Source organism: Ascaphus truei, chromosome 4, assembly GCF_040206685.1.
Source record: "Ascaphus truei isolate aAscTru1 chromosome 4, aAscTru1.hap1, whole genome shotgun sequence".
NCBI lineage: Eukaryota > Metazoa > Chordata > Amphibia > Anura > Ascaphidae > Ascaphus > Ascaphus truei.
Genome location: NC_134486.1, coordinates 397,449,562 through 397,475,090, shown reverse-complemented (window position 1 = coordinate 397,475,090; position 25,529 = coordinate 397,449,562). Strand labels below are relative to the sequence as shown.

The following is a 25,529-nucleotide window of genomic DNA, read 5'->3' as shown; positions in this document are numbered from 1 at the left end:
CATAGGTTTAAAGAACTTCCTGAATTTCCCATTACACAGACATTGCTGGTTTTAGTGCATACCATGCTACCCTATATAGTGGAATATCAGACAATCACCGGGATTCACTAAACTCCAATATGGGGCATCAAAGCTTTATTCAGAGTTAACTGCCTTGACTGGTATAGACAGCAGTTAATGATGGATCGAGCTACAAAGATACACGCTTTCCTCTGTTGTTCAACTGCTAAAACTCTGACTCAGGCCCTCATTCTCTCCCGTATTGATTACTGCAACCTCCGGCCTTCCTCCCTCTCACCTGTCTCCCCTACAATCTATCCTAAACGCTGCTGCCAGAATCACTCTACTCTGTCTCAGCGTCTCCCCTGCTGAAATCCCTCTCCTGGCTTCCTATCAAATTCCGCATCTCACACTCCATTCTTCTCCTCACTTTTAAAGCTTAATACTCTTCTGCCCCTCCTTACATCTCAGCCCTAATTTCTCGCTATGCTCCATCCCGACTCTTGCGTTCTGCTCAAGGATGTCTTCTCTCTACCCCCTTTGTAGCTAAAGTCCTCTCCCGCCTTAAACCTTTCTCACTCACTGCCCCACACCTCTGGAATGCCCTTCCCCTCAATACCCAACTAGCACCCTCTCTATCCACTTTTAAGACCCACTTTTAGACACACTTGCTTAAAGAAGCATATGAATAGCACTGTGGCTAATACTAGACACATGATACATAAAGTGTGGCTCCCTGCAGACGCACTTACCAGAATTTCCTCCTACTGTCTCTGTACGTTCTTCCTACCTACCAATTAGACTGTAAGCTCCTCGGAGCAGGGACTCCTCTTCCTAAATGTTACTTTTATTTCTGTAGCACTTATTCCCATGACCTGTTATTTATATTATTTGTTATTTATGATTGTCACGTGTATTACTACTGTGAAGTGCTATGTACACTAATGGCGCTATATAAATAAAGACATACATACATACAATATCGCTAATAGCAGGGGTTTTAAACTCCAGTCCTCAAGACCCTCCAACAGGTCAGGTTTTAAGGATATCCAAGCTTTAGCACAGGTGGCTCAATCAGTGGCTCAGTCAAAGACCTGTGCTGAAGCTGGGATAGCCTTTAAACCTCTGCCTTATAGGACCTTAGTGAATTCCACCAATGTATGTTAACTCATTTTCACTTCACTTCTTAGATATTAGATATACTACTTAGATATACTAGATATATCACAGTTAGATATGTTTACTAAACTATGCTACAAAATGTCACTTACCTTAGGATTGTACCATAAAATAGAGAGACTAGATGCAGTGCCATGGGAAGGAAATGCAGAAGAACAGATGTGTAGCAAGTGTTATTGCACCTGTTGCTAGTCCATTTAGAGTGGTGGCTGCTCCCACTGAAGCATTGTGTGTGTCCCGCTGTAACACGCCAATGGGAGCAATAATGACTGCTACATCTGTCCATCTTCATATATGATCCCTAACAAATGATAAAGATAAAGGCCCCCAAGTATAACATGCTGTGAAACGTCTTTTCCTTGCATGGTTAGATTTAATTTCCATTGAAATAACTGGGGCTTCACTCTACCCGAGCAAAGGGGAGAAAGATGGACAGCATATTGAATAAAAGCCAAAGGTGGGGATTTACTAAGAGCCGATGGGGGTTATCACCATAGACTTGAATGGCACTTACATCGGACTGGAGTGTGATACCCCCATCTGCACTGTAGTAAATGTCCCCCAAAGTGTTGCTAACCATAAGCTACGACTTCTTGGCAAAATAGCCTAACTTGTTCATTTGAATTGCAACACGTCACACCGCAGACTCCTTTGTGAAGGATTACGATTCCCATGGAGAACGGACTTGCACCGTCTGTACGTGATAATGCCAGTGCATGAAATAACATTTATGAAATAGACTTTTTGGCTAGATATCGTTTGGGGTGTGCTTATCCCGACCTGGACTGTAGATTTGTTATGGCAGTGCAATTTTGCCAATGGAAAAAACTTTTAGTGCTTTTTGGATATACTATAAAAAAGACAAGCTAGCCCTGTTTCCCATCCACATTCTTCACTGTTTTCTTATACCACAGGATTATGGCCAATTGCACAGCCATGTGATGTGCACTCAGAACCTTACAAAGCATTTACACTTCATTTGTTTAATCATAGTTCTGGCAGGAAAACTGATACACAAATGTAATATCCCTACCACCAAGTGGGTCGTTCAAGAAACAAGAAACTACAAGCTACAAATGTGAAATGACATTTTGAAAGCCCCAAATAAAAAAAATATCATTAAACAATGGCACTAGGAAAATATTACTCTTTACTCCAGTGCTCCAACAGTATAGTTAAGATGTGCCAACTATAATGTAAATTAAAGGAGGACTGTTAATAAAAACACGAGTATACAGTGTACAAATCAAAGAGTGAATGAGCTCTGTTTTCTTTCTAGAGTACATATATATGTACGCAAACTATCTTCATGCACGTCTAATGAAGGAACAATGGCTGATATCATGTTAGTCCCATAAGAATTAGCGCACAACATTTGTAAGTATTAAATAAGAGAATGTTATAGTAAGTTTTCAGGTCTTGAGTTCTAGGTGCTGAAGACAACTTTATTACTTTCACATTACAATATATCAACTCGTAAAGGGAGGACGATGTATTAAATCACAGAAAGGGTTTTTATTTTGAAAAACGGATTATAATATCAGTGCGCAGGTTTCCCTTGTAATCAGCTAATTTTCCATCATTGTAGATCAAGGAGAATCGTAATACACTTTTTTTGGAATGCTTCTTTTTTTTTAATGAAGAATTAAATAGAAATAGCCGTGTTAGTTCAGTTGCAATGTGCAGAGTACAGTAAATGAGTATTTGAGCATTAGGTGATACCTTTCTTATTTGGACTAACAATTGATATTATAAGACAAGCTTTCACAAGCTTTACTCTTTTCATCAGGTCAAGCAATACTGATTTACAAAATATTTCATTAGTTTGAGCATAACCCAGATGTAGAAACACAAGATTACAATCGAAGGCAGATGATGTAGAGAAGGAATGGCTGAGGGGACGGTAAATAAACAGACAGGGCAATACGTGGATAAAAGGGATAGTGAGAAATAGGGACAAGCATCCATCAGCAGTGTGAAGGGAGGCGGGGGTGCAGTGGGGGAAGAACGATTTGAAATGTAAAAGGAACAGAGAGGCAGGGAGAAACATTACCAAAAATGATGATAATTTTAAGAAACCCCATATCAGCATTAGATCGTCTTTTTTTTTTAATATCAAACAGCATTATCATTTGAGTTAAAATATTTCCCATTCTTGAGTGCTTTTAAACATTCCGGTGAAGTTTTCAATTTTTAAGTAATTTACAGTATGGAATGATCTGCCGGCGAGCAGTGATGTCCCACTGGAGTGCAGTAGTTTCCTCCCTTATGATATGTGTTATTGTGTGTCTGTGTATGCTCATTCTGGCCTGTAGTTTTGAACTGGTTTCACCAATGTAGCATAATTGGTTACATTTGCTGCATTTAATCATATATACCACATTCTTGGATGATCCTTTAACATTGAGGGGCCCAGGCTATAAGCATTCATGAAAAAAATTGCAGGGCCATTTAAATCGCCTGTTTTTTGAGCATTGCTACTGTATTAAGGTATTCAGAAAGCCACGATTACCTGTGATAGCAAAATTCCCAAAACCATGTGAAGATCGCCTCTCTGAAAAGGTCTTACCCGGCAATTTCTTACAGCTGCAGAGAGCTGCTCAGAGAGAGCCGCCACTTCCTGCGCAAATATCACCTGAAATTAATGTTTTTTTAATATAAATGTTATTACTACAGTAGTGTAGATGAGCAAGGGGTCTCCTGAGCAGAGCCGCGTGGATTTCAGGTCCGGGAACCCACTGCTTCCCGAGATACAGGCCCCGTTATGGGGTGCCGGTATTTCCAATGCATTTTATTCCCATGGTCACGTGACGTGGGACTATTAAATGCATAGGGGCACAGATTAATACATTATCAGTCAATGGGCAATTACAAACATAAAAATAAATAAATACAATGAAAAAACCTGAAAAAAAGATATTTACAGACATTCAATATTTTACTTACCTATAGAAGTCTTCATCCTCCGAATCCCATTGTATCTGCAATCTCTCGTATCACATTGTTATCACCCGATGGCCCCCAGATGCCCGCGGGACAACCTGAGGACCCCCGGGGTGAGCACACGAAGGCCCACAGACACCTGCAGGGACCACCTAAGGACCCCAGGACACACGCGGGGACCACCCGAGGGCTAAAGGGCGCCTCTCAACAGCTTCTCACCAGCCAAGAAAAGTTGGCGTGAGGATTTTGGGGAAACTCGCCATTCTAGAGCCGCAATTAGCCGCGATAACCTAATCGCAGCTAGAATTGCACAAGTTTCAGAACCTGCCAGGGACCCCGCTGTGTTAATCCGATGGGCCATTAGTCTGTCTGCAGAGTTTTCACAGAAATGTTGCAACATTACTGGGAGATTGCCTCAGATTTTCCAAGGCAAGTATTCGGATACTCTTGGCTGCATCTGTAGGAGGTACGCTGATTCCTTCCTCATAGGGCCCAAGTAGGTGTAGGATATGCAATAACTCTGAATTATTACCGTGAATGCTTAAGACTATATTCGGTTTCCAACTATTTCCCAATTATCATTTATCTACTGGATGTACATCTCCTTGAGCTGTTGGATGGCTGTTGTCACAAAATGTACGAGTTCACGTAAAATAATCTCAAATATATCAGTAACAAAAAGGATTGGGGATAGGAAGTGATCAACTAGAATCCATAATAATATGTAAAGTAATCAGTGAGAATCAGTATGAGTGGGTGCAACTGTGAACTGAAAGTGAATCAGTAAAGTGGTGAGCACACTAGACCGTGTGCTCTGAAAGAAATTCACTTAAATGCACACCACTTACAATTTAAAATTTAACTTGTAATAATTTTTTACTTAAAACATATATTACCGATTGTCTGTATAACAGTAAATAAAAAATATTTCATTAGTAAAACGATATACGCATAGACTCGATATTTTACTCAGTTTGGATAATAATGTGTGCTGAGATAGGAGATAAATGCGTAATTCAGTGAAGATGGTAATACCATCAGGGAGCCAGAGTGAGATGAATTTCTTTCAGAGCACACGGTCTAGTGTGCACACCACTTTTCTCAAAGATATCAGTAGTCAACTTTGGACTGAGAAGGATGCCGGCTTTGGGAGAAGTGACCTAATTTCATGTTTTCGTCATTCCTCCTTGCTACAGATGCAGCCACCAGTATTAGATCACTTGCCCTGGAAAATCTGGGGCAATCTCACACTAAGTGCCTCAACATGCCTCAACATTTCTGTGAGATTCCTAATGGCCCATCGGATTAACATAGCAGGGGTTCTGTGCAGTCCCATTCAAACTGATGGGCCATTAGGAATCTCACAGAAATGTCGAGGCATGTTGTGGCATTTACTGTGAGATGCCTTAGTTTTTACCCAGGCAAGTGATCGGTTACTGGTGGCTGCATCTGTAGGTGTTGAAAACTGTGAATGGACTGAATGTTGGCCGTGATGTGGATGCTCCCCCACCCCAGAGATTGCCAAAGTCTGCTTGAATCTGAGAGTGGTAACAAAAAGATGACGGGTCTACCTAATCTTTTTTACTCTCTCTGCTGGAACCTCAGAATCAAATGGTACATCTGGTGTGTTAGATGGTTTTACAAATCATGTCAAGCTGGGAGAAACTAAAGCATACGACGACCTTGCACACATTGAGGTGTTCGTTGCTTTACATTCTCAGGACATATCTGATTCCATGGTAGTCTTTAAAGGGGCTAAACTCCTTCCGACCTGATGGGGATCCATGGGGTATACCTAACCCTACTAATGAGAGGCAGCAACATAATTGTATGCTTACTCCAGCAGTCCTTTTGTATGTACAATATTTATGAATATACGGTATGTGTGTATATCTTTATTTGTATATCACCATCCATGTACCATAATGTGCATAGCACTTTACAGCAGTAATAAACGTGGCATGATAGGAGATATAAGGGAAGAGCAGTGAAATCAGTGCTATTGCGATAAATTAAAACAGTGACACTATAAGTGACAAACATTAATATAATACACTTTAAACTTAAAGTGGGGGCTGCCTATGCAAAAAGGTTAACACAGACCAATACAAACAGTAAAAACAAAAAACCGGCGAAAGAAAAAGATCATAGTGCAACTCAAATAACAAAACAAATGTAAACAAACAAAAAAACACTGAAAAGATTGGCAAAGAAATAAATCTGTATTTATTTCTTTGCCAATCTTTTCAGTGTTTGTTTGTCTACATTTGTTTTGTTATTTGAGTTGCACTATGATCTTTTTCTTTTGTCTTTTTTGTCCTTGTTTTACATGTCTGTTTGTCCTTCCATGAGACTTCGTTGAAGATTTCCCTCAGGATTCCTTTCCATGCACATTGGACTTTACATTTGGTCAGATTTAAATATTTTCACTTGGAGATGATAGGAGATATACTTCTTTTTGTAGAAATAAGTGCTGCAGCTGCAACAAATAAACAGTAGGAAAAGGAGACCCTGCCCTGAAGAGCTGCTATTTCATCTTTGACCACAGAGAGTGGCAAGAGTTACCCAGCGGTGGCCAAGGAGCCGATGGAGCAATTCTCACAATATTGCTCAGCTGAAAAGTCATCTTGACGTTACCGGCAGTTATCATGCCTTGCAGAATAAGGTCCAAAGAGTTCCTTCATTGCTCTCTTTATTACTTTTATTTGCCATCATCACTTAGAATGACAGACTTAACAAAATTCAGAGGTCTGAAGGTATAGTTATAGATCATACTTTACAAAGAAATGTGCATGTATTCCAAATTATATAATAAAAGAAATACAGGGAAAAAAATCTTATAATGAAGCATTATATTCAAGGGCTCAAACCACTAGCTGTACATACTGTAGCATAGGAGGATTAATACAAACAGTGACAGTGTATATCTGAATTTACACTTAATATAGGGTAACTATTATTGACTTTTAATTCCAATTGATCTTACTTGAGAGGTACATTAAAAAAAGCTAATCTCTCATTGTGCGTATATTGCTATGTTTAAATGACCATCATTCACAAACATATCTTATACAGTATAGTCATAGAAGTTGTGAGGATCTTTAATATCAGCTCAATATGGAGCATTAGATACTTAAGACAGATTCTGCATAAAACACTCAATTTATCATCCCACAATGTGTGAAGCATGATAATAAATCCTCTAGAATTCTCAATACCATACAACTCCTAAGAGACCCTGTATAGCTTCTGAGACAATTACACTCAATCATGCATCTATTAATATCATATACTGTATCTCTGGATAATTTCTAATCGTATACCTAGAATATCTTTCAATTACTCATCTTATAGCAAAACGGTGTAAGTCAGTTTCTAGTGTTGTGGCTTTAAAATTAATCCCCTTTAGTTCTATACATATTCGCTAAACATATATCAAGATCTCAAGAAAATAAATTCAAAACAAAACACAGATGGTACTTCTTGGGAAAATACAGTCCGCTGGACACATCTCCTTGGAAAGCAATATACACACAAAATAGAATCATAAAAGGTGGTCACCTTGAGAGTGAAATTAAAGTCACTTGTTCTGGATTATAGTGGATATCCAGTGCTTCACCCCACATCACTGAATGCCTCCAGTATTAGGGGTCCATCAACATGACAGCTGCACTCCAGACCTCTGTGTGTGTTGCCCAATGTGCGTTTCATATGGGTGGAACGGCTTCTTCAAGGGCTGACTGTGCATGTCTTCTGACTTGTCTTATATCCTCATTAGCAGGACCCGGATGTTGAGATTCAGTATCATTCAGAAGACATGGAGAATACAAACAATATACCGTATACACATTCTATACACATACTTAAAACACGTTATAAAAAAACAGTTGAACAGAAACCCCTCATTTAGGCCTTAAAAGGCCAGCGAACCAATTTTTTAGACCCACTCAGCGTCCCTTTTATTTAATACCTTATCTAGATCACCTCCCCTATTCCCTGAAGGGATAGACTACACCACAGAAGTTTAGGCCATTTCTATTGCCCTTATGACATTCATGAATGCGTGTTGATAAACGTGTATCCCTATTCTGTGTTACATCTATCAAATATTCCAATATAGCACATTTTGTTCCCCAAAGGATTTGCCAATATATCTCTTATTGCAAATACACGTAATCATATATATTACCCATTGTGTCTGGCAGTTAATATAATTAAAACCAAAGAAAAATATATATAATGCTCACTAAATCAAATAATGTGATGATAATATGATGGTGCCTGAGCCGTCAAGATTGGCGGTGGGTGCAACTAATGAGCTGCACTAGACAGAATTTGGTTTCAGCTGAGAAGTGAAGGCATCTTTATTGCTACCACTTAACAACTAGAAGCTCATTTCGTAGTGCACTCCTAGGCTTTTAAAACTTAACATTTAATTGATAATGGGGATAAAATGAGTTCTTAACACAAAGTGATAATAATAAATACATATAATGTACAGTGGCGGGAGGGAATGAGGAGACGATAGATGGCCAAGGTATATAGTCTGATATGCTGATGCCTAATAATACAGATCAAAAGCAGTGATACCTAATAGGCCTTGATGGGAGAGTGGGTTACTCAGCTGGGAAAGCTCAAAGGTGCTTGCCCTGTGTATGTGTATTGTGTGTCATGTGGCATAGCGTACCGAGCACCCAACCTGTATTGATAAATAGCCCAAATCAGTGTGCTAGTCCTAAGTTTAATAAATATAATGTTATGGCTAATAGATATAATCTACCATATTAAAACTAGTAGATATAATCACTGTATGTGCAACTCAATGACAGGTTGGTGGTACGTGGATTGATTCTGCGCCCAATGACATTTAACAATCACTCTACACAGATAGTATATACGGCAAGCTATTAATAATAAAAGACCAGAATAAGCTGATGCTAAACACTCTGCTGGGTATTAAAGCAGTAAACAAATTATTACTGTGGTTGTTGAATAAGCCGTCAACAAATAATCAATACTGTGAATAATTGTCCTTAGCAAAAATCCCTGCACACATAAACTTTTACCATTTCATAGAGCCATTGATACATGAATAGGTGTCAGTGTGTAGCAGATGCTGGCAGACTAGCAGTGGTGAGATTGAACATACATTGAGTCGCAACTAATTGCAATTGAATCCCTGCTAGCTACAGGACAGAGTAACACAATGTATCACAGTACAGAGACAGGCTATAGCAAAAAACCACTGAGCGAGTAGAACCAGTTGAGGCCTGGACGCGATCGCATTTAAAAGGAGCACCAGCAGAGAACACAAACACAAAATGTTGATACTACCCGTCTCTCTCAGTTCCCTCGCGCTGACGTCACCACGCCAAAACGCCCTACGCGTTTCCCTCCTTGACGGAGATTCTTCAGGGGCGAGTGATAACCAGCTGATCTCAGAAGCGTGTTTATATAGCGTCATGGGTTGCCATAGCATCCCGCGGGCCAATAGAAAGCTTACTCAACGCTTATACTGATCAGTAGGGAACTGTATGTTTAGAACAGCGGTTGTTAAAGGGGTACACACTAATTTCAGCAATAATAATAACTAATAAAGGTTTAAAAGAATCACCAGCATATGGGACATGGGCTCATGTATGAGGGCATATATTAAACTTGTTGAGCCCATACCAAATTAACAGATACTGATTAGCTGTTCAGTGATATATGGCAAAACTTAATCATAGTGGGCTGGAGGTATTTAGACATGTACTAAATTGAATGCATATTAAACTTTACTAGGTCCACGATCAAAGATGTATTTGCTTGCTTGCCAGTAAAGTAGGGAGACACTAAATAACAGGTATATAGTTTATATCAGCATGAGACATATTGTGGATAGTTGAACAAGATGTCAATCTCCACAGATGATCAAATAAATGGAGTATATGTGAAACCCTCATTTAACCCTTGAGGGTATAGAGTTTTTAATTTATATATCCATTCTGCCTCACGTTTTAGTAGTCTGTTATTTATATCACCACCACGTATATTGTTTTTAAGGTGGTCAATGCCTATAAAAGATAGGCACTTAATATCTCCCTGATGAATATTATTTACATGGCGTACAACTGGTGTTTCTAATTTATTGTGGACCGAGTTTATATGTTCAAGTACTCGTTTTTTAAACTCCCTGATGGTTTTACCAACATATCTGAGGCCACACTCACAACTGATCAAATATATTACATTGATGGTTTTGCAACTTATGTGGTGTCTAATATCAAATGTCACTGATTTGTCGTGAGACAAGAAGAATTTAGCAGGGTTGATATATTGACATGCTTTGCAGTTCTTGCACTTGTGCATGCCCATTGGTGGAGGTGTTAACCAAGTAGATGATATAGGGCGTTTAAAGTGACTGTGCACAAGGCCGTCCTGCAGATTAGCTGATCTCCTGCTAGTGATGCTTGGAGTGTCTTTTAGAATTTTAACAAGGTCATCATCGGATCTTAAGATGTACCAATGTTTCATGAAAATCTTCTTGATCTCATGCCACCTATAGTTATAGGTTCCAATGCAACGAACCTGTGTATTAGGTGATTTCATATTAGGACCCAGTAATTGTGCTCTGTCACTATCTCTTGCGCGATGATATGCGTGTTTCAATGTAGACATTGGGTATCCCCTATCTAAGAACCGATCTTTCAGGTCCTGGGCCTGTATGTAAAATTCTCTCAAAGTGGAGCAATTGCGGCGTAGTCGCAAATATTGCCCAATGGGGATGCTTTTGACTAAAGATGGAGGGTGGTGGCTGGTAGCCGCCAAAAGACTGTTAGTAGCCGTCTTTTTCCTAAAGATCGTGGTTTGCACATTACCATCTGGGTCCTTACTAATTTTCAGGTCCAAGAATGTTATCTCAGTTGCATTGTACTCAAATGTCAATTTTAGGTTCAAATCATTAGCATTCAATAGAGACACGAATTCAACCAATATATTTACTGGACCATGCCAGATCAATAATATGTCGTCTATAAAACGAATCCACAAATCAATGTATTGTGTGTATTGCACAAATTTGTCACTGAACACATGTTGATCTTCCCACCAGCCCAGGTATAGATTAGCATATGTTGGTGCACAGGATGTGCCCATCGCTGTTCCCTGGGTCTGGTGGTACAGTGTTCCGTCAAATAGAAAAAAGTTGTGACAAAGAACAAATTGCAGAAGGTCTATCATGAATTTGTTATGTTCAATGTAACCTGAGCCCCTTGTAGAGAGAAAATAGCTACATGCTTTAACACCATTGCAATGGATGATACTGGAATAGAGAGATTCCACATCCATTGTGACAAACAGGGTTTGGTTATCACAGTTGATGCCATCTAGTCTTCGTAAGGTGTCTTTCGTGTCCTTAATGTGAGATGGTAAATTTGACACGAAAGGACGCATGATTTGATCCAGGTATACACTACAGTGTTCAGTAAGGTTATTATTGCCGGAGACAATAGGCCTACCTGGCGGTCTTTTTTGATCTTTATGAATCTTAGGCAATGTATAAAATGTTGCCACTGTAGGTGTCCTGGGTAACAAATAATCATGCTCATTTTTGTCAATAATATTGTTGGTGAGGGCACCCTTTAAAATGGATTGAAGATCCTTAATGAATTTTATAGTCGGATTGCAATCCAGTATCTTATATGTTGTTCTATCTTTTAGGATACGTTTGCATTCCTTGACATAAAACTCGGTGTCCATAACAACAACATTCCCACCTTTGTCTGAAGGTTTGATTGTGATTTCTTGTTGTGTCATTAATTCCCTGAATGCCACATTTTCTTTTTTAGTGATGTTATATCGCATGTGTTTTTTAATTTTCATTTTCTCTAGGTCCCGAGTGACTAGGTTGGTAAAGACTTCAACCTGGGGACATAATGACATAAAGGGGGTAAATTTACTTTTCGGTTTACAACTAGAGAACGGACCTTCTCTCTTATCAGGTGGACTTTCGTTATCATCTAGTAATGACATAAGGTTCTGGACATTTGTCTGATCGGATGCGGCGAGGCCAATAGTGTCAATTTCACGTCTAGATTTTTTAGCGTGAAATTTATGCAGTAGCAGTTTACGGGAAAACAAATTTAGATCCTTCACCCACTCAAAGAGATTAAAATCCTTGGTGGGTGAAAAGGATAATCCCTTCTCTAATAGTGAGATGTGATCACCAGTTAGATTAATTTTTGAGAGATTAAAGATCTTTAATTTCCCGTCTTCTACTGCTGTGGAATTTATTTTCTGCGTTGGCCTCTGCCTGCTTTTTCCTTGGTCTGTTGTTTTTTTGTTATTGCCCCCTCGTCTTGTTGGTCTCTTACGAGGGGGTATTCCAAAAAAGCAATAGTATTGGTATCAGTTTGAGAGATCCCACTTGTAGAGGGAGATGGGGCAGACATTCTGGTTTCTGAACCACTAGATGTTTCAGACTCTGAATTCTCAGCCTCTGAGGAGGAGTAATTAATTGTGGGCTGTCTTCTCTTCTGGGATTTTTTATAGCTGTACACCTGATGTAAACTATAATCTAAAGCATCCCTCTGAAATTTTCTGTGTTTCCTTTCTTTGATTTCATTTCTAAACTTATCAACTTCTCTTTGTAGTTTAGATTCCATATCATCAAAATCTTTGTGGGCTCTAAAGTCATCTAGTTTGCGTAATTGGATATCAAGCTCCTTTTGTATATTCAATAACCTAGTCTGTTGAGTTTCAACCAATAATTTTATTAAGGACTGTGAACATGTTGATAATATGTTCTCCCATTGCTGGGTAAACTCAACAGTGGTTATGTGATACGCTGGAGAGAGGCCTATCCGTAAGCCCCGTGGAATCATATCTTGTGTATCATAATTCTGCAGACTAGAGACCTCCCACCAAGTCTGTGCTTGAGACTTGAATAGGCGATTAAGGATTCTGAAAAAATCAGTGATATTATCAGTGTTGTTGTAGGGTGTGTACGTGTTCTCCACAGAGAAGACTTTTTTTGCCTCATCATGCCATGAGCTGGTATCCCAGCTGGTGGACAGAAAACCTGTCATATTTAGATGAATTTGACTAATAATCTCTTAATAGAGGTAGGAGCAAAATAAAGAAGAGGATTCTTATGTTCCCCTATAGTAAACACTAAATGAAAACCAAAGAAAAATATATATAATGCTCACTAAATCAAATAATGTGATGATAATATGATGGTGCCTGAGCCGTCAAGATTGGCGGTGGGTGCAACTAATGAGCTGCACTAGACAGAATTTGGTTTCAGCTGAGAAGTGAAGGCATCTTTATTGCTACCACTTAACAACTAGAAGCTCATTTCGTAGTGCACTCCTAGGCTTTTAAAACTTAACATTTAATTGATAATGGGGATAAAATGAGTTCTTAACACAAAGTGATAATAATAAATACATATAATGTACAGTGGCGGGAGGGAATGAGGAGACGATAGATGGCCAAGGTATATAGTCTGATATGCTGATGCCTAATAATACAGATCAAAAGCAGTGATACCTAATAGGCCTTGATGGGAGAGTGGGTTACTCAGCTGGGAAAGCTCAAAGGTGCTTGCCCTGTGTATGTGTATTGTGTGTCATGTGGCATAGCGTACCGAGCACCCAACCTGTATTGATAAATAGCCCAAATCAGTGTGCTAGTCCTAAGTTTAATAAATATAATGTTATGGCTAATAGATATAATCTACCATATTAAAACTAGTAGATATAATCACTGTATGTGCAACTCAATGACAGGTTGGTGGTACGTGGATTGATTCTGCGCCCAATGACATTTAACAATCACTCTACACAGATAGTATATACGGCAAGCTATTAATAATAAAAGACCAGAATAAGCTGATGCTAAACACTCTGCTGGGTATTAAAGCAGTAAACAAATTATTACTGTGGTTGTTGAATAAGCCGTCAACAAATAATCAATACTGTGAATAATTGTCCTTAGCAAAAATCCCTGCACACATAAACTTTTACCATTTCATAGAGCCATTGATACATGAATAGGTGTCAGTGTGTAGCAGATGCTGGCAGACTAGCAGTGGTGAGATTGAACATACATTGAGTCGCAACTAATTGCAATTGAATCCCTGCTAGCTACAGGACAGAGTAACACAATGTATCACAGTACAGAGACAGGCTATAGCAAAAAACCACTGAGCGAGTAGAACCAGTTGAGGCCTGGACGCGATCGCATTTAAAAGGAGCACCAGCAGAGAACACAAACACAAAATGTTGATACTACCCGTCTCTCTCAGTTCCCTCGCGCTGACGTCACCACGCCAAAACGCCCTACGCGTTTCCCTCCTTGACGGAGATTCTTCAGGGGCGAGTGATAACCAGCTGATCTCAGAAGCGTGTTTATATAGCGTCATGGGTTGCCATAGCATCCCGCGGGCCAATAGAAAGCTTACTCAACGCTTATACTGATCAGTAGGGAACTGTATGTTTAGAACAGCGGTTGTTAAAGGGGTACACACTAATTTCAGCAATAATAATAACTAATAAAGGTTTAAAAGAATCACCAGCATATGGGACATGGGCTCATGTATGAGGGCATATATTAAACTTGTTGAGCCCATACCAAATTAACAGATACTGATTAGCTGTTCAGTGATATATGGCAAAACTTAATCATAGTGGGCTGGAGGTATTTAGACATGTACTAAATTGAATGCATATTAAACTTTACTAGGTCCACGATCAAAGATGTATTTGCTTGCTTGCCAGTAAAGTAGGGAGACACTAAATAACAGGTATATAGTTTATATCAGCATGAGACATATTGTGGATAGTTGAACAAGATGTCAATCTCCACAGATGATCAAATAAATGGAGTATATGTGAAACCCTCATTTAACCCTTGAGGGTATAGAGTTTTTAATTTATATATCCATTCTGCCTCACGTTTTAGTAGTCTGTTATTTATATCACCACCACGTATATTGTTTTTAAGGTGGTCAATGCCTATAAAAGATAGGCACTTAATATCTCCCTGATGAATATTATTTACATGGCGTGCAACTGGTGTTTCTAATTTATTGTGGACCGAGTTTATATGTTCAAGTACTCGTTTTTTAAACTCCCTGATGGTTTTACCAACATATCTGAGGCCACACTCACAACTGATCAAATATATTACATTGATGGTTTTGCAACTTATGTGGTGTCTAATATCAAATGTCACTGATTTGTCGTGAGACAAGAAGAATTTAGCAGGGTTGATATATTGACATGCTTTGCAGTTCTTGCACTTGTGCATGCCCATTGGTGGAGGTGTTAACCAAGTAGATGATATAGGGCGTTTAAAGTGACTGTGCACAAGGCCGTCCTGCAGATTAGCTGATCTCCTGCTAGTGATGCTTGGAGTGTCTTTTAGAATTTTAACAAGGTCATCATCGGATCTTAAGATGTACCAATGTTTCATGAAAATCTTCTTGATCTCATGCCACCTATAGTTATAGGTTCCAATGCAACGAACCTGTGTATTAGGTGATTTCATATTAGGACCCAGTAATTGTGCTCTGTCACTATCTCTTGCGCGATGATATGCGTGTTTCAATGTAGACATTGGGTATCCCCTATCTAAGAACCGATCTTTCAGGTCCTGGGCCTGTATGTAAAATTCTCTCAAAGTGGAGCAATTGCGGCGTAGTCGCAAATATTGCCCAATGGGGATGCTTTTGACTAAAGATGGAGGGTGGTGGCTGGTAGCCGCCAAAAGACTGTTAGTAGCCGTCTTTTTCCTAAAGATCGTGGTTTGCACATTACCATCTGGGTCCTTACTAATTTTCAGGTCCAAGAATGTTATCTCAGTTGCATTGTACTCAAATGTCAATTTTAGGTTCAAATCATTAGCATTCAATAGAGACACGAATTCAACCAATATATTTACTGGACCATGCCAGATCAATAATATGTCGTCTATAAAACGAATCCACAAATCAATGTATTGTGTGTATTGCACAAATTTGTCACTGAACACATGTTGATCTTCCCACCAGCCCAGGTATAGATTAGCATATGTTGGTGCACAGGATGTGCCCATCGCTGTTCCCTGGGTCTGGTGGTACAGTGTTCCGTCAAATAGAAAAAAGTTGTGACAAAGGACAAATTGCAGAAGGTCTATCATGAATTTGTTATGTTCAATGTAACCTGAGCCCCTTGTAGAGAGAAAATAGCTACATGCTTTAACACCATTGCAATGGATGATACTGGAATAGAGAGATTCCACATCCATTGTGACAAACAGGGTTTGGTTATCACAGTTGATGCCATCTAGTCTTCGTAAGGTGTCTTTCGTGTCCTTAATGTGAGATGGTAAATTTGACACGAAAGGACGCATGATTTGATCCAGGTATACACTACAGTGTTCAGTAAGGTTATTATTGCCGGAGACAATAGGCCTACCTGGCGGTCTTTTTTGATCTTTATGAATCTTAGGCAATGTATAAAATGTTGCCACTGTAGGTGTCCTGGGTAACAAATAATCATGCTCATTTTTGTCAATAATATTGTTGGTGAGGGCACCCTTTAAAATGGATTGAAGATCCTTAATGAATTTTATAGTCGGATTGCAATCCAGTATCTTATATGTTGTTCTATCTTTTAGGATACGTTTGCATTCCTTGACATAAAACTCGGTGTCCATAACAACAACATTCCCACCTTTGTCTGAAGGTTTGATTGTGATTTCTTGTTGTGTCATTAATTCCCTGAATGCCACATTTTCTTTTTTAGTGATGTTATATCGCATGTGTTTTTTAATTTTCATTTTCTCTAGGTCCCGAGTGACTAGGTTGGTAAAGACTTCAACCTGGGGACATAATGACATAAAGGGGGTAAATTTACTTTTCGGTTTACAACTAGAGAACGGACCTTCTCTCTTATCAGGTGGACTTTCGTTATCATCTAGTAATGACATAAGGTTCTGGACATTTGTCTGATCGGATGCGGCGAGGCCAATAGTGTCAATTTCACGTCTAGATTTTTTAGCGTGAAATTTATGCAGTAGCAGTTTACGGGAAAACAAATTTAGATCCTTCACCCACTCAAAGAGATTAAAATCCTTGGTGGGTGAAAAGGATAATCCCTTCTCTAATAGTGAGATGTGATCACCAGTTAGATTAATTTTTGAGAGATTAAAGATCTTTAATTTCCCGTCTTCTACTGCTGTGGAATTTATTTTCTGCGTTGGCCTCTGCCTGCTTTTTCCTTGGTCTGTTGTTTTTTTGTTATTGCCCCCTCGTCTTGTTGGTCTCTTACGAGGGGGTATTCCAAAAAAGCAATAGTATTGGTATCAGTTTGAGAGATCCCACTTGTAGAGGGAGATGGGGCAGACATTCTGGTTTCTGAACCACTAGCTGTTTCAGACTCTGAATTCTCAGCCTCTGAGGAGGAGTAATTAATCGTGGGCTGTCTTCTCTTCTGGGATTTTTTATAGCTGTACACCTGATGTAAACTATAATCTAAAGCATCCCTCTGAAATTTTCTGTGTTTCCTTTCTTTGATTTCATTTCTAAACTTATCAACTTCTCTTTGTAGTTTAGATTCCATATCATCAAAATCTTTGTGGGCTCTAAAGTCATCTAGTTTGCGTAATTGGATATCAAGCTCCTTTTGTATATTCAATAACCTAGTCTGTTGAGTTTCAACCAATAATTTTATTAAGGACTGTGAACATGTTGATAATATGTTCTCCCATTGCTGGGTAAACTGAACAGTGGTTATGTGATACGCTGGAGAGAGGCCTATCCGTAAGCCCCGTGGAATCATATCTTGTGTATCATAATTCTGCAGACTAGAGACCTCCCACCAAGTCTGTGCTTGAGACTTGAATAGGCGATTAAGGATTCTGAAAAAATCAGTGATATTATCAGTGTTGTTGTAGGGTGTGTACGTGTTCTCCACAGAGAAGACTTTTTTTGCCTCATCATGCCATGAGCTGGTATCCCAGCTGGTGGACAGAAAACCTGTCATATTTAGATGAATTTGACTAATAATCTCTTAATAGAGGTAGGAGCAAAATAAAGAAGAGGATTCTTACGTTCCCCTATAGTAAACACTAAATGAAAACCAAAGAAAAATATATATAATGCTCACTAAATCAAATAATGTGATGATAATATGATGGTGCCTGAGCCGTCAAGATTGGCGGTGGGTGCAACTAATGAGCTGCACTAGACAGAATTTGGTTTCAGCTGAGAAGTGAAGGCATCTTTATTGCTACCACTTAACAACTAGAAGCTCATTTCGTAGTGCACTCCTAGGCTTTTAAAACTTAACATTTAATTGATAATGGGGATAAAATGAGTTCTTAACACAAAGTGATAATAATAAATACATATAATGTACAGTGGCGGGAGGGAATGAGGAGACGATAGATGGCCAAGGTATATAGTCTGATATGCTGATGCCTAATAATACAGATCAAAAGCAGTGATACCTAATAGGCCTTGATGGGAGAGTGGGTTACTCAGCTGGGAAAGCTCAAAGGTGCTTGCCCTGTGTATGTGTATTGTGTGTCATGTGGCATAGCGTACCGAGCACCCAACCTGTATTGATAAATAGCCCAAATCAGTGTGCTAGTCCTAAGTTTAATAAATATAATGTTATGGCTAATAGATATAATCTACCATATTAAAACTAGTAGATATAATCACTGTATGTGCAACTCAATGACAGGTTGGTGGTACGTGGATTGATTCTGCGCCCAATGACATTTAACAATCACTCTACACAGATAGTATATACGGCAAGCTATTAATAATAAAAGACCAGAATAAGCTGATGCTAAACACTCTGCTGGGTATTAAAGCAGTAAACAAATTATTACTGTGGTTGTTGAATAAGCCGTCAACAAATAATCAATACTGTGAATAATTGTCCTTAGCAAAAATCCCTGCACACATAAACTTTTACCATTTCATAGAGCCATTGATACATGAATAGGTGTCAGTGTGTAGCAGATGCTGGCAGACTAGCAGTGGTGAGATTGAACATACATTGAGTCGCAACTAATTGCAATTGAATCCCTGCTAGCTACAGGACAGAGTAACACAATGTATCACAGTACAGAGACAGGCTATAGCAAAAAACCACTGAGCGAGTAGAACCAGTTGAGGCCTGGACGCGATCGCATTTAAAAGGAGCACCAGCAGAGAACACAAACACAAAATGTTGATACTACCCGTCTCTCTCAGTTCCCTCGCGCTGACGTCACCACGCCAAAACGCCCTACGCGTTTCCCTCCTTGACGGAGATTCTTCAGGGGCGAGTGATAACCAGCTGATCTCAGAAGCGTGTTTATATAGCGTCATGGGTTGCCATAGCATCCCGCGGGCCAATAGAAAGCTTACTCAACGCTTATACTGATCAGTAGGGAACTGTATGTTTAGAACAGCGGTTGTTAAAGGGGTACACACTAATTTCAGCAATAATAATAACTAATAAAGGTTTAAAAGAATCACCAGCATATGGGACATGGGCTCATGTATGAGGGCATATATTAAACTTGTTGAGCCCATACCAAATTAACAGATACTGATTAGCTGTTCAGTGATATATGGCAAAACTTAATCATAGTGGGCTGGAGGTATTTAGACATGTACTAAATTGAATGCATATTAAACTTTACTAGGTCCACGATCAAAGATGTATTTGCTTGCTTGCCAGTAAAGTAGGGAGACACTAAATAACAGGTATATAGTTTATATCAGCATGAGACATATTGTGGATAGTTGAACAAGATGTCAATCTCCACAGATGATCAAATAAATGGAGTATATGTGAAACCCTCATTTAACCCTTGAGGGTATAGAGTTTTTAATTTATATATCCATTCTGCCTCACGTTTTAGTAGTCTGTTATTTATATCACCACCACGTATATTGTTTTTAAGGTGGTCAATGCCTATAAAAGATAGGCACTTAATATCTCCCTGATGAATATTATTTACATGGCGTGCAACTGGTGTTTCTAATTTATTGTGGACCGAGTTTATATGTTCAAGTACTCGTTTTTTAAACTCCCTGATGGTTTTACCAACATATCTGAGGCCACACTCACAACTGATCAAATATATTACATTGATGGTTTTGCAACTTATGTGGTGTCTAATATCAAATGTCACTGATTTGTCGTGAGACAAGAAGAATTTAGCAGGGTTGATATATTGACATGCTTTGCAGTTCTTGCACTTGTGCATGCCCATTGGTGGAGGTGTTAACCAAGTAGATGATATAGGGCGTTTAAAGTGACTGTGCACAAGGCCGTCCTGCAGATTAGCTGATCTCCTGCTAGTGATGCTTGGAGTGTCTTTTAGAATTTTAACAAGGTCATCATCGGATCTTAAGATGTACCAATGTTTCATGAAAATCTTCTTGATCTCATGCCACCTATAGTTATAGGTTCCAATGCAACGAACCTGTGTATTAGGTGATTTCATATTAGGACCCAGTAATTGTGCTCTGTCACTATCTCTTGCGCGATGATATGCGTGTTTCAATGTAGACATTGGGTATCCCCTATCTAAGAACCGATCTTTCAGGTCCTGGGCCTGCATGTAAAATTCTCTCAAAGTGGAGCAATTGCGGCGTAGTCGCAAATATTGCCCAATGGGGATGCTTTTGACTAAAGATGGAGGGTGGTGGCTGGTAGCCGCCAAAAGACTGTTAGTAGCCGTCTTTTTCCTAAAGATCGTGGTTTGCACATTACCATCTGGGTCCTTACTAATTTTCAGGTCCAAGAATGTTATCTCAGTTGCATTGTACTCAAATGTCAATTTTAGGTTCAAATCATTAGCATTCAATAGAGACACGAATTCAACCAATTTATTTACTGGACCATGCCAGATCAATAATATGTCGTCTATAAAACGAATCCACAAATCAATGTATTGTGTGTATTGCACAAATTTGTCACTGAACACATGTTGATCTTCCCACCAGCCCAGGTATAGATTAGCATATGTTGGTGCACAGGATGTGCCCATCGCTGTTCCCTGGGTCTGGTGGTACAGTGTTCCGTCAAATAGAAAAAAGTTGTGACAAAGGACAAATTGCAGAAGGTCTATCATGAATTTGTTATGTTCAATGTAACCTGAGCCCCTTGTAGAGAGAAAATAGCTACATGCTTTAACACCATTGCAATGGATGATACTGGAATAGAGAGATTCCACATCCATTGTGACAAACAGGGTTTGGTTATCACAGTTGATGCCATCTAGTCTTCGTAAGGTGTCTTTCGTGTCCTTAATGTGAGATGGTAAATTTGACACGAAAGGACGCATGATTTGATCCAGGTATACACTACAGTGTTCAGTAAGGTTATTATTGCCGGAGACAATAGGCCTACCTGGCGGTCTTTTTTGATCTTTATGAATCTTAGGCAATGTATAAAATGTTGCCACTGTAGGTGTCCTGGGTAACAAATAATCATGCTCATTTTTGTCAATAATATTGTTGGTGAGGGCACCCTTTAAAATGGATTGAAGATCCTTAATGAATTTTATAGTCGGATTGCAATCCAGTATCTTATATGTTGTTCTATCTTTTAGGATACGTTTGCATTCCTTGACATAAAACTCGGTGTCCATAACAACAACATTCCCACCTTTGTCTGAAGGTTTGATTGTGATTTCTTGTTGTGTCATTAATTCCCTGAATGCCACATTTTCTTTTTTAGTGATGTTATATCGCATGTGTTTTTTAATTTTCATTTTCTCTAGGTCCCGAGTGACTAGGTTGGTAAAGACTTCAACCTGGGGACATAATGACATAAAGGGGGTAAATTTACTTTTCGGTTTACAACTAGAGAACGGACCTTCTCTCTTATCAGGTGGACTTTCGTTATCATCTAGTAATGACATAAGGTTCTGGACATTTGTCTGATCGGATGCGGCGAGGCCAATAGTGTCAATTTCACGTCTAGATTTTTTAGCGTGAAATTTATGCAGTAGCAGTTTACGGGAAAACAAATTTAGATCCTTCACCCACTCAAAGAGATTAAAATCCTTGGTGGGTGAAAAGGATAATCCCTTCTCTAATAGTGAGATGTGATCACCAGTTAGATTAATTTTTGAGAGATTAAAGATCTTTAATTTCCCGTCTTCTACTGCTGTGGAATTTATTTTCTGCGTTGGCCTCTGCCTGCTTTTTCCTTGGTCTGTTGTTTTTTTGTTATTGCCCCCTCGTCTTGTTGGTCTCTTACGAGGGGGTATTCCAAAAAAGCAATAGTATTGGTATCAGTTTGAGAGATCCCACTTGTAGAGGGAGATGGGGCAGACATTCTGGTTTCTGAACCACTAGCTGTTTCAGACTCTGAATTCTCAGCCTCTGAGGAGGAGTAATTAATCGTGGGCTGTCTTCTCTTCTGGGATTTTTTATAGCTGTACACCTGATGTAAACTATAATCTAAAGCATCCCTCTGAAATTTTCTGTGTTTCCTTTCTTTGATTTCATTTCTAAACTTATCAACTTCTCTTTGTAGTTTAGATTCCATATCATCAAAATCTTTGTGGGCTCTAAAGTCATCTAGTTTGCGTAATTGGATATCAAGCTCCTTTTGTATATTCAATAACCTAGTCTGTTGAGTTTCAACCAATAATTTTATTAAGGACTGTGAACATGTTGATAATATGTTCTCCCATTGCTGGGTAAACTCAACAGTGGTTATGTGATACGCTGGAGAGAGGCCTATCCGTAAGCCCCGTGGAATCATATCTTGTGTATCATAATTCTGCAGACTAGAGACCTCCCACCAAGTCTGTGCTTGAGACTTGAATAGGCGATTAAGGATTCTGAAAAAATCAGTGATATTATCAGTGTTGTTGTAGGGTGTGTACGTGTTCTCCACAGAGAAGACTTTTTTTGCCTCATCATGCCATGAGCTGGTATCCCAGCTGGTGGACAGAAAACCTGTCATATTTAGATGAATTTGACTAATAATCTCTTAATAGAGGTAGGAGCAAAATAAAGAAGAGGATTCTTACGTTCCCCTATAGTAAACACTAAATGAAAACCAAAGAAAAATATATATAATGCTCACTAAATCAAATAATGTGATGATAATATGATGGTGCCTGAGCCGTCAAGATTGGCGGTGGGTGCAACTAATGAGCTGCACTAGACAGAATTTGGTTTCAGCTGAGAAGTGAAGGCATCTTTATTGCTACCACTTAACAACTAGAAGCTCATTTCGTAGTGCACTCCTAGGCTTTTAAAACTTAACATTTAATTGATAATGGGGATAAAATGAGTTCTTAACACAAAGTGATAATAATAAATACATATAATGTACAGTGGCGGGAGGGAATGAGGAGACGATAGATGGCCAAGGTATATAGTCTGATATGCTGATGCCTAATAATACAGATCAAAAGCAGTGATACCTAATAGGCCTTGATGGGAGAGTGGGTTACTCAGCTGGGAAAGCTCAAAGGTGCTTGCCCTGTGTATGTGTATTGTGTGTCATGTGGCATAGCGTACCGAGCACCCAACCTGTATTGATAAATAGCCCAAATCAGTGTGCTAGTCCTAAGTTTAATAAATATAATGTTATGGCTAATAGATATAATCTACCATATTAAAACTAGTAGATATAATCACTGTATGTGCAACTCAATGACAGGTTGGTGGTACGTGGATTGATTCTGCGCCCAATGACATTTAACAATCACTCTACACAGATAGTATATACGGCAAGCTATTAATAATAAAAGACCAGAATAAGCTGATGCTAAACACTCTGCTGGGTATTAAAGCAGTAAACAAATTATTACTGTGGTTGTTGAATAAGCCGTCAACAAATAATCAATACTGTGAATAATTGTCCTTAGCAAAAATCCCTGCACACATAAACTTTTACCATTTCATAGAGCCATTGATACATGAATAGGTGTCAGTGTGTAGCAGATGCTGGCAGACTAGCAGTGGTGAGATTGAACATACATTGAGTCGCAACTAATTGCAATTGAATCCCTGCTAGCTACAGGACAGAGTAACACAATGTATCACAGTACAGAGACAGGCTATAGCAAAAAACCACTGAGCGAGTAGAACCAGTTGAGGCCTGGACGCGATCGCATATAAAAGGAGCACCAGCAGAGAACACAAACACAAAATGTTGATACTACCCGTCTCTCTCAGTTCCCTCGCGCTGACGTCACCACGCCAAAACGCCCTACGCGTTTCCCTCCTTGACGGAGATTCTTCAGGGGCGAGTGATAACCAGCTGATCTCAGAAGCGTGTTTATATAGCGTCATGGGTTGCCATAGCATCCCGCGGGCCAATAGAAAGCTTACTCAACGCTTATACTGATCAGTAGGGAACTGTATGTTTAGAACAGCGGTTGTTAAAGGGGTACACACTAATTTCAGCAATAATAATAACTAATAAAGGTTTAAAAGAATCACCAGCATATGGGACATGGGCTCATGTATGAGGGCATATATTAAACTTGTTGAGCCCATACCAAATTAACAGATACTGATTAGCTGTTCAGTGATATATGGCAAAACTTAATCATAGTGGGCTGGAGGTATTTAGACATGTACTAAATTGAATGCATATTAAACTTTACTAGGTCCACGATCAAAGATGTATTTGCTTGCTTGCCAGTAAAGTAGGGAGACACTAAATAACAGGTATATAGTTTATATCAGCATGAGACATATTGTGGATAGTTGAACAAGATGTCAATCTCCAGAGATGATCAAATAAATGGAGTATATGTGAAACCCTCATTTAACCCTTGAGGGTATAGAGTTTTTAATTTATATATCCATTCTGCCTCACGTTTTAGTAGTCTGTTATTTATATCACCACCACGTATATTGTTTTTAAGGTGGTCAATGCCTATAAAAGATAGGCACTTAATATCTCCCTGATGAATATTATTTACATGGCGTGCAACTGGTGTTTCTAATTTATTGTGGACCGAGTTTATATGTTCAAGTACTCGTTTTTTAAACTCCCTGATGGTTTTACCAACATATCTGAGGCCACACTCACAACTGATCAAATATATTACATTGATGGTTTTGCAACTTATGTGGTGTCTAATATCAAATGTCACTGATTTGTCGTGAGACAAGAAGAATTTAGCAGGGTTGATATATTGACATGCTTTGCAGTTCTTGCACTTGTGCATGCCCATTGGTGGAGGTGTTAACCAAGTAGATGATATAGGGCGTTTAAAGTGACTGTGCACAAGGCCGTCCTGCAGATTAGCTGATCTCCTGCTAGTGATGCTTGGAGTGTCTTTTAGAATTTTAACAAGGTCATCATCGGATCTTAAGATGTACCAATGTTTCATGAAAATCTTCTTGATCTCATGCCACCTATAGTTATAGGTTCCAATGCAACGAACCTGTG

The 25,529-nt window shown here is 39.1% G+C and overlaps 1 protein-coding gene across 1 annotated transcript in view; it reads left to right on the top strand.

The window, feature by feature from the left end:
* SCARA5 (scavenger receptor class A member 5) overlaps window positions 1-25,529 on the top strand; it is a 568,875-nt gene that overhangs the window by 16,870 nt on the left and 526,476 nt on the right. The window lies entirely within an intron of this gene.